Source organism: Cryptomeria japonica, chromosome 10 (genome assembly GCF_030272615.1).
Source record: "Cryptomeria japonica chromosome 10, Sugi_1.0, whole genome shotgun sequence".
NCBI classification, from domain to species: domain Eukaryota; kingdom Viridiplantae; phylum Streptophyta; class Pinopsida; order Cupressales; family Cupressaceae; genus Cryptomeria; species Cryptomeria japonica.
In genome coordinates this window covers 773408629-773425737 of record NC_081414.1, presented here as the reverse complement: position 1 = coordinate 773425737, position 17109 = coordinate 773408629, and positions in this window count along the sequence as shown.

The window sequence follows — 17109 nt, the reverse complement described above, 5'->3', positions numbered from 1 at the left end:
CATTAAGTATTTTCATAAAAGATTAAAATGGAAAATATTTAAATTTTAATATACCTTGTCATCGTCCATATTAACTGACATAACAACATCACCACACCACGTGCGCACCGATGGACTCATATCTGGCCCAATAAAGGTCACGTAAGGATACTTCTGTGTCCATGTGTGCCTCATACCACACGAGCCTCTGAACACATTTCCGCACCCGCCGTTCCATGTGTCCAGCTCGAACAAGCATGAACTGGTCACTTCATCGCACATACCGGTCATGTCACTAGCATTCACACTCTCATCCATTGCAACAATTGTGTAAGGCCACCAATTTCCATACAAAATTAATCTACGAGCAGTCTTAAATGACGAAAACAAATTGGGTTTGCAAATTGAATGGAGATTCAAAATTCAAATTCAACATAGTACAAACATTAAAGAAGGCAAAACAACATATTCATGTATATATACAAATGGACACGGGGTAAGTGCACCAAGATGGTGTGCAAAAAGGGGTATAAGTGGACACTTTTTTTTTTTTTTTGAAATCAGATAAACCTGAACTTGGAGAAGAAAGTTGAGAGCCATCCACTCAAGATATGAAGATACTCAAAGAACAAAGATTCCAGTACTCTAAATCTAGTTTCCAAACTACTAAATTTTTTCAAACTTTGATAAGATTAAGAGGGTCAAATTCTTCGTGCACGAAAAACAGACCTTGATTTTTTCTGAAAAGCATAACATAGTGTCTGACGTGCGCATCAAAAAAGTCATAGTTAGATTTAGTATTTTGACAAATCCTTTGGCAGAAAGATAGGTAAGAGTGAGCACTAGAAGTTGTGTATTTTTTTGTAATTTTCTGTTGAGTATTTTTTTTTTATGATTTTTCCAATAGAGCACATCCTGAAAATCAGGTACCTATTCGTGCGCGGAGCATAAATTGTATTAAAACAATCGAAAATGCAATTTTTTTTATAAAATTGTAAAGAATCAAGTGCACTACAATAATATATAAAGTTTTTTAAATTTGGATAAGTAGATCAAAAGTTATTAAAAAAATGGTACATGTATGTCTCTGAGAACTATGGAGACACTGATAAAACAAATTCAATAATAATATGTTATTGTTGTTCAAATTTTTTTTTAAAAATATGGTTAGAAAGCTCAGAATATGGTGGCAATTTTAGAAATACCCACTTGATGAAGTGTAAACCTGATGATGACAAGTCGAGAAACCAAGTTCATAAAACAAAACACACGAAGGAAGGAAATCAAACTTCCAAATTGTAGCTTTGTCATCCAAGCCTATTCACAAGCCTAAATAGACAAGAGCGCGTATGAGGTTTTATTTGAATAAGCACCGCATACGTAGTTCTAAGGAGGAAATACCGCATACGCGGTTCTTCCAGTGATACTATAACATAAAGAAATTAATGTGTATGTTTAAAATGTGTGCACATATACATAAAATATCTACATATATACATATTATACATATACATATATGTATGCACACACACATGTATGTATATGTATATAATATGTGTATGACGTGTATATATATATGTATGTATGTATGTATGTATGTATGCATTATCTTTTGATATTTTATGTGTATTATATGTATATGTGTGTGTACATGTATATGTATATTGATATATATTGTCTTTTGATATCTTATTGTACATTATATTTCTCTCTCTCTCTCTCTCTCTCTCTCTCACTCTCTCACACACAGGACCCCACATAACACCTAATGACATCATGTAAGGTCCCTTAGCACACATATGACCCCTTAAGACCATATGATGTCCTAAGGGGTCATATGATGTTCTAACACATGTGCGGCCCCATTATGGCCCTACATGACCCCCAATGATGCCATATGGCCACTTCAGACCATGTATGATATCTTAAGGGGTCATATGGTGTTGTAACACATGCGTTGCTCAATTAGGACCCCATGTGACCCTTAATGACATCATGTGATATCTCTTCTTCTCCCCCCATCCCCCTCTCTCCCTTTTTTATTCCTCTCTCTCCCTCCCTCACTCCCTTCCCCATCTCTCTCTCTCTCTCTCTCTCTCCCATCTCTCTCTCTCTCTCTCTCTCTCTCTCTCTCTCTCTCTCTCCCCCCTTAGGACCCCACATAACACCACATGACCCTTTAGGAGCATATGATGTCCTAAGGGGTCAAGATGGCAAGATGGAATTATGGTGTCGTAAGGTGGCAAGATGAACCATTATTACAATATAAAAATAAGTACCAATACTTCTTACAAGATTAACAAACCAACATTCTCCCCCTCTCTCCCTTCCTCCATACCCCATCCCTCTCTCTCTTCTTCTCTCCCTCCCCACTCTTTCTCTCTCCCTATCCCCTTTATCTCCCTTACTTTCCCATCTCCCCCCTTCTCTCTCTCTCCCTCCCTTAGGACCCCACATAACACCTAATGACATCATGTGACCCCTTAGCACACCACATGACCCTTTAGGAGCATATGATGTCCTAAAAGACCATATGGTGTCCTAAGGTGGCAAGATGAACCATTATTACAATATAAAAAGCAATACCAATATTGCTTACAAAAATAACAAACCAACATGCTCCCCCTCTCTCCCTTCCTCCATACCCCATCCCTCTCTCTCTTCTTCTCTCCCTCCCCACTCTTTCTCTCTCCCTACCCCATTTATCTCCCTTACTTTCCCATCCCCCGCTCTCTCTCTCCCTCCCTAGGATCCCACATAACACCTAATGACATCATTTGACCGCTTAGCACACCACATGACCCTTTAGGAGCATATGATGTCCTAAGGGGTCATATGGTATCCTAAGGTGGCAAGATGAACCATTGTTACAATATAAAAAGCAGTACCAATTCTGCTTACAAAAATAGCAAACCAGCATGCTCCCCCTCTCTCCTTTCCTCCATACCCCGTCCATACACAAATTCAACTTGGTAAACAACTTCTTTATTTGAAAATTGGCTACAAGCCTCACAAGTTGTTTATAATTGGAAAAAATTTCATTATCACCCACTTTTCTTGTATAGAAAAAATTCAGAAACACTTTCAAGATTTCTCCTCCTACCTCCTCCACTATCACTTCTACTCTTCTATTCTCCATGAAACCTGGAACCTGAAACACAATACTTACTCCTCCCACCTCTTTCACCACTATATTATGTTTTCCCATCTCATTATATACCACTTGGAACATAATAATCTTAGCTTCCACCTCCTTTATCACAATCACTCCTTTCTTTTGAACCATCAGATCCCATTCAAACATGGCCCGAAAAACATCTGACCTGTTCACCTACTAATATATTATAAAACAAAAGACAATGCAATGTCCTTAATCTGAGCTCTTCTCTCTCTCCCATCCTCTCTCTCTCCCTCTCTCCCTTTTCCATCCTCTCTCCCTCTCCTCTCTCTCTCTCTCTCTCTCTCCCTCCACCTCTCCCTCCCCCTCTCTCTCCATCCCTCTCCCTCTCCCTCTCTCTTTGTCCCCCCCTTTCTCTCCCTCTCCACCCTCTCTCCCACCCCTCTCTCTCTACCTCTCCCTCTACCCCCCCCGCTCTCTCTCTCCCCCCTCTCTCTCTTCCTCTCTCTCTCCCTTTTCCCCTTTCTCTCCCTCCCTCTCCCTCTCCCTCCCTCCCCCTCTCCCTCCCTCTCCATCCTCTCCCACCTCTCTCTCTCTCTCTCTCTCTCTCTCTCTCTCTCTCTCTCTCCCTCCCTCCCTCCCTCCCTCCCTCCCTTTTGCTTCACATTTTCTTTACTGCAAGTAATGCGTACGAGGTTTTGATAAGTTAAAAGTGCATACGGGGTACTGGGAATATGGACGTTGGCCTACTGAGCATTTTTAGGGACTAAAAGCGGGCATGGGGTTACTGAACATACCGTGCACGTGGTTCTTGAACATACTTTTAGTTGTCCAACAACCTTAACAACCTCAAAAGAATTTTTTGAGGTCATTGAAGGCCCCACTGCAACTGTTACTTCAAGTCACCAAGATAACTTATTTATACAACCACCTCCTAAGTCACCAAGAGAATTTATTTCAAGTGTGTTATGTAAAAGAGATGATGCTTGCATTTATTATAAGATGATGTGTTTGAAAGGTTCTTGTGCTTCATGTGGTGGTTTCCAACATTTGCCAAGATATCTACATTTGGATAGCACACATGAAATTGGTAAGAAACTAGTATCTTTTGGAAAGTACAAGATAGTGATATATGGGGTCAAAGATGGAAAAGAATTGAAGAGATGTGAGTTAGTGAAAAATGATATGTGTAGCTGATTTTATAAGAATGTTTAAAGAGAAACTAGTTTATTAGTACATAACACATACACATGGAGCTCGGTGGTCAGATGAGCAATTCAAGTTATGCAAGGACACATTTCCTCTTGGTACCATTGTATCTATAGTTGATTTTGCTGAAAATTATACACTACAACCTCAAAATGAAGTTCAATCTATATATTACCATTCTACACAAGTTTCTATTTTTGTACACATAACATTCATTCATGCAGATGGTAGCACAGAGGAGGATAGAAAGGTTGTAAGAGAGTATCACTTCTACATAAGTGATGATCGTACACATTTGTCAGAGTTTGTGCAAGGATACTTTAAAGTTTTCTATGATAGTTTAAGGGAAATGAACATATGATAGAAGCAACACATAATATGGTTAGATAATTGCACCTCACAATTAAAAATGCAAGGATGTTCTATTGGTTGAGTAGGATGCATGTGACAAGCGGTGTATAATTTTTTTGGAATTTCACTGAGGCTGGACATGGAAAGGGAGAGCATGATGGTGTAGGAGCATGTGTAAAAAGAGCCCTAGCTAGAGAAGAATTAAAGTATGAAGGTGGTGCTGAGTTGACAGATGCAACAACAATTGTGCGATGGTGTAACTCTACAATGGGACCAGGTAATGCAGGTACGCCAATGGTTCATAGATATATTTGGTTGATCACTAAATCTGACATTAAATACTATCAAGATTGGTGTACAGTTGCAGGATCCTAGTGACATGCACTCATTTCGGAGTTCAAATGCAAGTTCACCGATAATTTATACTAGATAGATTATATGTTTTTGCTCTTCATGTATGTATTTTTTGTGGGAGGAATGTGAATCACAAGAGTGGGTTGACAAATGGTCTTGTAAACAGTTGCTTCTCATTGATACCTATCAAATTCCAAGAGCACTGCACTTGAACCAGATGGAAGCATTAGTTGATTTTGATCATGTATCCGACCTAGTGGAACCAGGTGATTTTTTGGGTAAATGTTTTTGGCTCATTTTGTTACATCAAACATTATTTTTGGCAATAATTATCATTCTATAATATGCAATTCATGTGTACACAGTTGTTGCAGAAGAGAACAATGAAGAAAGAACAAATTACATTTTTTGTCGTTGTATTGAGCCTAAGAGAAAATTGACAACCACAATCATTGATGGAGAGGGTATTGAGTATCTAGTAGGGTCTGTTGTCATGACAGGCACATGGCTTAGGAGATACCCTATCAAGAATTCTGATGTTTATTTGTTCCAGGACTTTGAAACACACAAACATATTCTTCATTTCTCCAACCTTGTTGTTGCAATAAATATTCATTTGATTAAGTATCGTGGTAGACCTCATAACAAGATTTTATGGAAAGTTCGTGAATTTGACCACAAGGCAATACTTGACACAATATGAGTTAGAGCCGATCCAGAAGACTCACTTGATTGATTCTACAGTTCAGGGTAGAACGATTTTGAGAATTTTGTATATATCATCGGCGAATAGTTCTATATTCGTTTTTTGTATATATAAATGCCAACGAGCTGATTTGTACATATTTAGGGGCATAATTTTTGTATATTTAAATGGCCATGAGTTGATTTGTACATATTTAGATGCCAAATTTTGTATAATTAAATGACAGTGAGCTGATTCGCACATATTTAAATGCCAAATTTTGTATATTTAAATGGCGATGAGCTAATTCGCACATATTTAAATGCCAAATTTTGTATAAAAACCCATGAGATGATTTGTAAAATATTTTTTGAATACATGACTAGGAAGATAACCGAGATAGGTCGTTATAGACGAGCCTCACGTGACCCTAAAACAGATCAATCATATGCATTTTTTGGACTTAGGGCACTTGAGAGATCATGCTGGTAGGGTATGGCTCTCGATGTTCCAATGCATTGGGAGGCACAATAGGAGAATTCCTAGTGTAAACCTACCCACCTGAATGCGCTCGTGATGTTGGTTTGTACCCACGATGAACATAATCAAATCTAGCCTATCTTGCAACTTTGCATTGCATGCCACTGACAGTTTTTGCAACACGTGAAAAAATGCTACCATTTGAAAATGGCTCCGAGTTGTTAAAAACCAAGATAGGTCATTGTAGATGAGCCTCATATTACCCTATAGGTTCAAATGGATCGATCGTATGCTTCCTGGATTGCGAGAAACTATTCGTCAACGTTTGATATTTTTTTGGACTCAGGGCACTTGAGAGATCGTGCCGGTAGGGTATGCTCTTGACGTTTTGATGCATTGGGAGGCACAATGGGAGCATACCTAACGTAAACCTACCCACTCAGACACACTCGTGATGTTGGTTTGTGCCCATGACAAACGAAATCAAATCTAGCCTATCTTGCAACTTTGCATTGCATGCCACTGACGATTTTTGCAGCAGGTGAAAAACCGTTACCATTTGAAAATGGCTCTGAGTCGTCAAAAACTGAGATAGGTCACTGTAGAAGAGCCTCACGTGACCCTATAGGTTCAAATATATCGATTGTATGTGTCCTGGATTGTGAGAAATTGTTCGTCAAAGTTTGACAATTTTTTGGACTCAGGGCACTTGAGAGATTGTGTTGGTAGGGTATGGCTCTCGACGTTCTGACACATTGGGAGGCACAATAGGAGAATGTCTAGCATAAACCTACCCACCCGGATGCACTTTTGTTGTTGGTTTTTACCCATGATGAAACTTTGACAACATTGACAACTTTGACAACAACTGAGCAACTTTGACATCTTTTATCCAAATGACTCCAAACTTTCACAAATGACTTCAAATGATCATTAATGGTCCCAAATCACCTTATTTAGATAAAAAAAATGGAAAACAAGACAAAAACAAAAATTTGACGAAAGGAATCAAAAGCATCCAATGATCATTAAGACAGATCAAATCCGACCATTGCCATTTAATTTCATTTTGATTGAGACAAGGAGTTTTGTAGGGTTAAATCAATATTTTACAAAGATTATCAAATCATATTCCACAATTTCAATTCTTTATATCATATATTTTTGTTGTTTATATTCATATTATTGATTACATTGGCAAATATTCATTTAACTTTATAAAAGGGCAACCACCAAATACACTGAACAATTTTTTTATAAATAATCATTTATATATATCAAAATGCACAGTAAGCAACACAATGAATAGATTCTGTATGTATCGAATATGCTTATCAATACCAACTAAATGTACAATAATGAACACAATACACATTTATTGGATTGAATATCAACATTTATATATCTCATAAAAGACATTATGCTAAGTCAATACAAGTTTTACAAAAGTGTGGCATATGCCATGTCCAAATCAATATACAATAAAAATGTAGAATATATCTACATGTATTGGTCATTCAATGACCGCAACTAACACTATATGATCCTATACTTGTGGTGGATCATCAAAATCGAGCCTCTTTGATGCAGTACGTGGCTTTGTAGATGGCTGCACAACCACAATTCAAAAGCCAAGTTAGAATCCCTTTGTAGAAAATAGTTCACAATTATCAACATAACTATGCATTTAACCATAATTTCTTTGCAATTGAAATGTATATTACCTCATCTGCTGATCTAGGATCTATTGTCTTCTTTCTCTTCTCCTTATCGGTCTTAGGAGTTTTCTTGAACACAAACTTGAAAGGATCCAAGTTATGGTCATACTGTGTAGGGGCCTATTGTAGATTAAATACAATTAATACAATGTACTAACATGTATAGATAAAAAACACTAAAAATATACAATATAGAGAACAAAAGTGCACCAAAGCCTCAGATGCTTCTTCAGTAGTCTGAGGAGTGCTCGCCATTGATGGAGCAGTTGTGGCTATTACATATATGAAAAATGATTAAAGATTAAATATAACTAATATAATGATAAGTATTGTAGGTTAAATACAATTAATGCAATATATAAAACAAAAGTGTACCAGAGCCTGAGATGCTTCTCTAGTACACGGAGGAGGGCTCGCCATTGATGAAGCGGCTATGGATATTTCTTGTATGAAAAATGATAAGATTATAATTTATCACAAGTTCACATGTACACATGCATATAATCATCAAATCAATAAAATAAAGTAGAGATACATACCTCTGCCCTCTCTCGATCCTCCGACATATAAGGTGCATTCAACAATCTACAAAGCCCAATGGTAGTTGTATATAAAATAGATAAAAAACACTAATCAATCTACAAATTCCAACTAAGACAATTTCAACCTTTTCAAACAATTATACAATTAAAAATGTGTCCAATTACCTTCTTCCCACGTTTAGGCATCGTCGAGGATTTCTTTCGTTGAGGATGAGGCCTAGACATGGAGGGGGTACCCTAAAATAAACAAAATTAACACAAGAGATATTAGTAGATAATATTAAACATAATTTAACAAATCTAAAATTAAATGACTTGCATATTCCATTAAAAGAATACATAAAATAAGGTGTACAAAATATGATACCGCATAGCTTTGTAGGCCAAAATTGATCCCTGAGAGTGTGACATCATCAATGTGGGACATTTGGTCCCCTGTCAACACCTACAAAACAAAAAATTGTCAATCATTAAAGAGAGTTAGTATATCTTATATTTTTTTGTGAATTCAAAGTACTATTTTATTTTTACATGTTACAAAATTTATAACCTAGGCATCGAGGTTGCAGCTGCAATAGCTGCGGGAGGAAATATAAGATGGTGTATTAACACCCACTATTGCATCCTGAAATGCATATTGTTTGTATCTATTTAAATCGATATATGAATGAAAATTTATTTGCAATTACAAATTTTGAGTGACTGATAAATATAATGTTATGAATTCAAATCAACACACCTATGTTTGTGGTTGGCTAGCAAACAACATGTCCAACAATTCATCTGTCAGTGCCATATCCTCGATCATGTGTGTCTGACATCTGCTCCCGTAAATCATGCATAGATGGGACATGGAGCCATCTACACTAGCCTTGACATCCATCCCTGTGCATATGCTTGAGCAAGTGGGACACACATGCTCAATGGGCTAACCAACACCAGCTACCTCATCTCATGGATCATCATTTGGGCCAAGAGGGTGTACTAATTGTGTCCCATGTTGGATGATCACATCAATCAATGTTGTGGTTGTCTGAGGAGTCTGTAGCTCCATCGACTCTTTCAGGGTTACTGGGACTGTCGCATGCACTTTGGGTTTGGGTGATAGGGAGTGACAACTCTGCAGGTCTAATACCCTACGTGCTCCAGGTCTATCTTGGGTAGAGCCGCCACCTCTACCATGGAACTCTCCCATATTAAATTAATTAGGTTGCTCATTGAGGACAAACTCATAATATACTTTCCTCAAAAGATATAATGGAACCTCAAAATTATTACAAGGTGGTTTGTCAAAGACCATCCACCACCTATTCCAAAAAAAATTCTTCATCTGCACATTGGTACACCAATGTATGGGAAACATCTTTGCATTAAGAGGTAAGGACTCACTAGTTCTAGGATCAACAAAAAGAGCACATATTTGTGCTTTACTTATGTTTTTATTTTTCACTGCATCATATGATAACCCATCAGCATAATAAGTGTGACACCTATCCCTATAGTTTCCCCATTTTGTAATGTGACTCGAAATTGCAGTGGCACAACTAGCCAATGTTTCTACGCTAGTGGAAAGGGATAAATGATGGTCAAGCTCAGATGTTTTCAATATATTAATCAGTCTAGTTATTTTAACAGTGTTTTGCCCTAACTGATTAAGCAATTCCTCATGTAGTTGTTCGGTCTAAAAGAGGAGTTGGAGGTGTATCTTGATGGTTTTGCTATGGGTTTTGTTGTGGTTTTTGCTATGGGTTTTGTTGTCCGTCTTGTTGTGGTTTTGGATTTTCAAAATATGATATTGGTAACAAAAAAAAACTAATCAAAATCAACTAATTTAAATTGAAAACGCAAATAAAAATTATCAAATGTGCAAGAAAAAGAAAAAAATTTGCATAACTAACCTCTTTCCATGGTGATTGGGTATGAAGAAATGGAGCCTGTGCATGGTTTCGAGGGTAAAACACACCCAAACTTGCTCTCGGCTGTGGGGTAAAAAAGTTATAGTCGACAGTTTAAAAAAACAATTTATTAGCAGGGACCACGTATGTGGTCCTTTAGGAACTAAGACTGCGTACGAGGTCCTAGTTCCTGAAGGACAATGTATGCGGTCTTATTTCCTAAAGGAACCTGTACGCAGTTTTGGCCCTTTAGGCTCGGCCACAACGAACCTAACTACGAACGGGGTATTTTAAAATTTTAATATCGTGAACGCGGTTGCTATTTTTTCAAGTTTTTTTAGGCCATTTTTTTGCACATCATCTTGGTGCACACACCCCATGAAATCATCCCATTGCAGTCACCAAGAAGACACAACAATAATCGAAGAGGAGCAAGGAGATAGAGCACGTCGAAGAGGAGGAAGAAGACAGAGAAGCAAGAAAACACATTCTTTTTTCCAGGTATTAATCTTCCTCATAGTCCATGTTTGTTTTCATTTACCTACAATAATGAGTATATACATGTTTCATTTCTATCTTTCAGTTTCATGCAATCATTTCTATATACATTTACTTGTATGTTTTAGAAAATAACTATTACATACCTTACCAAAAACCTTCAAAAAAAATCACCATACAACAACACAGATTCAATCCTTGCAGACCCCATGGGTCCATTTACCCAGAAGTCTCTCAGGTCCCATTTTTGTTGTGGCCACTGCTCATCACCTTCTTCCCCACCCGCACTGCCACTGCCTCTATACCACCTTATTTCTCCCGAACATACTATTCCAATAATTTCCACCCCACAACCACTTCCCACCTCCTCGTTTCTCGATCCTCCCCATTTATCCATCTAATAAAGGGAAAGAGGGTAGTAACTCCTCCCTCATCGGTCCCATTTTGAAGATCAAATCCAATTCCTAGGATGGCCTTGCCAAGCAAAGGCTGTAGGCCAAACAACCATTCCTCCCCCATGCACCCCTTTAACATCCACTGTACTTTGCATTCTTCCCAATCTCTAGCCCCCATGCCACCACCATGCTAACAATTTCCACATTGGTTTGATACCTATGTGGTGTTTGCATGAAGCAATCTTGAAGAAACACCTTCAATACAGTGAGGAATTCATCATCATGGTGCTTGAAAATTAATTTCAACCTCTTGTCCAAAATTTGGCCAACAAAAGCGAGTTGTTGTCTCATTATGTAAAGGGTGAAAGTGGATTCCATGGTTTCCTGCAACTCCCCATTGCTTCGTGTCCCTTGCAGAGTATTTGAAATAGACTACATTCTCCACACATAACCTACTTCACCCCTATAAATACTACCAATCTCTTTAGTTTATGATCTCCACTTAAATGCTTTGGAAAAATAGTGGTGCGCCAAATCTCTCGACGATCTTTCCATAATTAATGCACCCTTCTCATTTGAACAATGCAACTGCCACCTCATACCACTAACTATATGCCATTTATTGCGAAATGCATGGGAAATTACAAAAGCACTAATAATTGTCCCTTTTCAATTCCCACGGCTCAACATTTATTTCTCATGCATTTTACATTGTATGTATATGTATATGTATATGTATATGTATATGTATATGTATATGTATATGTATATGTGTATGTGTATGTGTATGTGTATGTGTATGTGTATATGTATATGTATATGTATATATATACATACATATGGGTATGTGTAGGATCATGAGGGGCAAAAAAGTGTCGATATGAAAAAAATTGTCTCCTCCACTCACCCAAAAACACAAAAAATCCATGTTGAATTTTTGCTTGACTTGGATGTTAGTACATCTAACCATGACAAAAGCCCAAGCAAATCAGATATCTGATATTAATGAAATATTATATTAATAAAATATATATTATATTATATATTATACAATATACTATATAATATTTCATATAATATTTAATATAATATATCATATAATATATTATATATGAATAATATATTAAATATTAATTATTATATATTATTTAATATATAATATATTATATATAATATAAGATGTCAGAAAAATGAAAAAGGTGTCGGATATCTGATCCCTATGGGTATTTTTATACCCACTAGGACAGCCTGTGGGTCATTTTTCACCCACGAGCTGCACGAAGTGTCGAATCCGATATCGGATTTAATCAAATATTCGATTTGAAGGCATTTTTTTATGAATTCTTCACAAAAGGTATACTTTTATTTTGATTTTTTTGTCTTTTTATCAATTTTTCGCATTTTTTTGATAGAAATTAGGTTTTTCCATTTGAAATACATTATTCTTTAAAATTTGTTTACTAAACTCAAATTTTTAACTTTAATCAGGTAAAATGGGAGATAACAATGACAATCCTAAACAACCACAACCGCCACAACCACAAAACCCTCTGTTACCAAACCCACCATTACCAAACCCCCCCTCAATTCAATATTTAATTGGTTAAAATTTGAACCAATTGAGGGGCACTGCGAATATTTACAGTAGAATCCTTCGTCTAGCCCCAATGTTAGCTCCACTTAATGGCATAATAAACAATGTAGAAACTGTCACCGTGGAGCACAATTATGTTCTTTTGTGGCTAGCGTAGACACCTAAAATTGTCCAGTCTAATTAAATAAATATTTTATTTATTTAATTATCTTAGCCTAATTCTTCTATTAATTAAATAAATCTTTATTTATTTAATTAATTCATTTATCCTCTTCTATCCTTATTTCTCATTTAAATAAATACTTTTATTTATTTAAATTATCCTTTTATAAATTAAATAAATATTTTATTTATTTAATTGATCCCACTTCCTCTATTAATTAAATAAATCTTTATTTATTTAATTAATTCATTAACCTTTTCTACCTATGACACATGTCATTCATCTCTTAATTCCTACACTACCTACTCTCTTATTATTTTCTTATTTCCTCTACCTACCCTTTAATCATAGCCGACCATTTATCTTTTACACCTCTCAATCTTATCCCTCCATTTCTTATAGTGTCTTCTATATAAGGAGATGCTTCTTTCATTATCAAACCCCCCGATGATTATTCGACTACTCTATGCTTTCGAACTTTCATATGCGATCCTATTTGCAACCACATTTCTGTTCTTTGTTGAGCTCTTGTGCACACATAAAATCTGAGAGCAAATATATCAAGCAAGATCAATGGAGATAGGAAGAATGGAGATCCAAACCCTATTGGACATGTGATGGTATAATCTTTGTGATTTCGTTTGATTTGCATTATCTTAGGTAATCCTCATATGTTATGGTGGATCTTTGTTGTTGTTAGGCTAGGGTTTTGTGGTTGAATTTATTTAGTCTTTCAATATTGTTGTTTCCATTTTCATCGGATACATTTTGGCATGCCTGGTGGGACTCTTGTCCCTTTTGCATTTAACATCTTTTGTGCAGATTTTGTGTTTTTGAAGTTGCAGATCTGACATTTCTGACAACATTTTGATATTTTCACGTTTGCGTACATTCATATCGTGTTTTTGATTTTTTGCCACGTCTATGACATCTGGAATCGCGTTTGCGCCTTCGATAGTTTTTTCTTTTTTTGCAGATTCCAGGAAACGCGTCTATGTTCCCTATTCACGTCTATGTTCCCTATTCGCATCTATGTTCAGGAACCACGTCTGTGTTTAGGAACCACGTCTATGTTCAGGAACCACGTCTGTGTCAAATCTAACTGCGTTTGCGCATTTATATAGCGTTTGTGTTACTGACAACCGCGTCTGTGTTCAGTTGTTGCATTTTGGCTTCTTTGATTCGGTTTTTTGTCATTCGGATTTCAGATCTAGTTTATTTTGAGCTAACATCTTCAGATCTAGCTAACGAAATTGGTGTAGCTTGTCTTGAAAGAAAAATCATTTTGTCGAAGGCCCCTATTTCACAAAGTCTTTTGGATCTAAAATTTACCTAACTTGTGTGCTTGCAGGAAGGGGTGATCATGTGAAACAATCCAAACTACTAACAAATCTTTGTTGCAGGATCTTGACAAGGGTTTTCTTTTGGATCTTTATTGTGTGCCTTATTTTCATAGATTATCAAACACTTCAATTGGTGCACTAAAATTGAACCAGTGTCTTTTGTGTCTTGAGCAATAGGCTCTTTTGTTTCATCTTTAGAGGGCCTGTCTCCCCGTGTGGTCATTAGGATTACTAGTGAGGAGAGAATGACCCAAGTGGTAGTGAGGAAAACCCACCTCTTTCGAACCACTATAAATAACTATATCCATGGTGAAAACTATGGATAACATGTGCTGATTAGTTCTTACCAACACTATGTCTCCCCATAAACCCGTTTGATCAAATTTATTTGATCATTTGTAGGGCGTAACCCCTACTGGTTGGGAGCCTTCTATATTTACAGAGCTGAAAGTGCTGCATGTATGGCCACATGAGTGGATGCCCTTACTAGTACCTTTTTATTTTAGAAGCCAAAATCCTTCTAGTCATTGGGTCAGAAGGTCGGACCTCTGGAGCGACCCACACACATACGGTTCTTAGTAGAGATACAAAGTTCACCACGGGGAGTTTTCGTGGGGACTGATGCTTGGCTACCTCGAGAAGTGAGTGCCGAGGGTGGAGCCAGTGGGGTCAAACATTTAAGTATCCGCTCTAAATAGTGTAGCCTCGAGGGAAACCCCATGTGGGATGAACAACTATTGTCCTGGCTAGCCATAAGAATTGTGCTTGACTTATTTTAAACAATCAAACATTCAAGACCAAACATCAAAACATTGTGTCTTTTGTGTCTTCAAGTGTATGCAAAACAATTTCACATCAAACAACACACTTTTCTTTGAGTCATTTTGAGTCTAAACACTTGCAAACATTGTGTCCTCATCAACACTGTGTCCTCTTATCACGAAAAAAAGTCAAACATTCAGATTTGGTCACAACAAGAAACTTCACACATTGGAAAAATTGCACAAATTTTTCAGAAACGCATCTGTGTCTGACAGAACCACGTCTGTATCATCTAAATGCGTCTGTGAAGAGCAGAAATGTGTCTGTGTCTGACAGAACCGCGTCTATGTCATATAACCAAGTCTGTGAAGTGTACAGGCACGTCTGTGTTCAAAATTGAAAAACTTTTGCAGTCCAACAAACCAGAACGTTCAGTTTCAGACTTATTGAGCTTCCTAGGTTATCTCTCTAGGTTTTCATCTAGCATTCAACCTATCTCTGGGTCTCACAAATTCCATCATTTCTTTACACCTTGCATTAGATTCACATTTGTTTAAACTTGAGTCAAAAGGACACTGGCTTGTCCTCATCATACTTTGTCAACACACTACATACAACAACATTTTTGCTAAGTCATCCCTCATCAAGGTCTATCACCTTTGGGTCTCATTTGGTCTTACTTAGAGTCAAGGTCAACTTACCTCATCAAGAGAAACTATCATCCCTTTGGAAGTCACACCTACTCTACTACATACATACTTCGTCTTACACCTTGGACATTGCAAGTACACTTCAGATTCATTTACATTCCATCCAACTCTTGGTCAATACCTAGTTCATGGTTGAAACCCATTCCCAAAAATCTAGGAGAGAAGCTAAAGAGGCTCAAGAGTCCATAAACATGAGTTCCTATGAATATGACAATGATATCTTTTTCAATTTTGATCATACTACATTACCTGACATGGATGCCTATAGAAACATTCCAAATGTTGAGAACATGAACACTACAAAAAACAATTATACACACAATGACAATATGAACAAAATTTCAGTACATTCAGCAGAAGTGGAAGAATCCATTATGGATCCCCGTTTCAATAGATTGGTTGAGGAAATAATGAGGAGAGATAGACAATATTTCTTACAAGTGATGGCACAAAGTGGAGCCAAGATTCCTCATGATTTTGACATGTCCCAAATAATTGAAAATTTACCTTTGCAACAAACTCACTCCAACATGGATCAAAGGAGGCCTAATAGTGGAGGCAATAGAGGACCACATATGGTGCCTGAATCATGATCATCTTTGTTTAAAAAACCAGAGGTCCCATACACACATGGTCAAGCATATGATACTCACCTTTGCAGACCATTATGGAAGTCTTACGCAGAAAAATATACTCAATCACATACCAATGCTAAGGACCAACCACCAAAGCAATTGGATATCCAAAGGCATGTTCAAAATTTGGACACAAGGAAACCCCGCGTCAAATTTGGGGGCAACACACTAGAACAAACTCATGACAAGCCTATAGAGTATGGTATACATGGACAAAGCAAATATTCCATTCCTCAACATGACTCTATACCAAGTGGTACATATACACAACATCACTATAGACCTCCTCCATATGAACATGTGTATGATCAATATCATCCATATATGCAACATGCTCCTCCTCCACCTGGTGGTTCAGGCATGGGGTATGGTCCAAGAAGTTGGTCTCCACCTAGGAACAATTTGGAACAACAAATTAAGGACTTACAAAAGAAAATGGAGGACATAAATACACCTAAGCCAATTTACACAATGAGAGACATATGTCCCTATCCTTTTGACAAAAACATTCCAATGCCTCCATTTCCTACACACTTTGTGACACCTAAGTTTGATAAGTATAGAGGAAAAGGGGATCCTAAGGCACACATAAGACAATTTTTCACAGCTTGCATTGAGGTAGCAACAGAAGAGACATATTTGATGAGATTATTCCCACGTAGCTTAGGTGATCAAGCT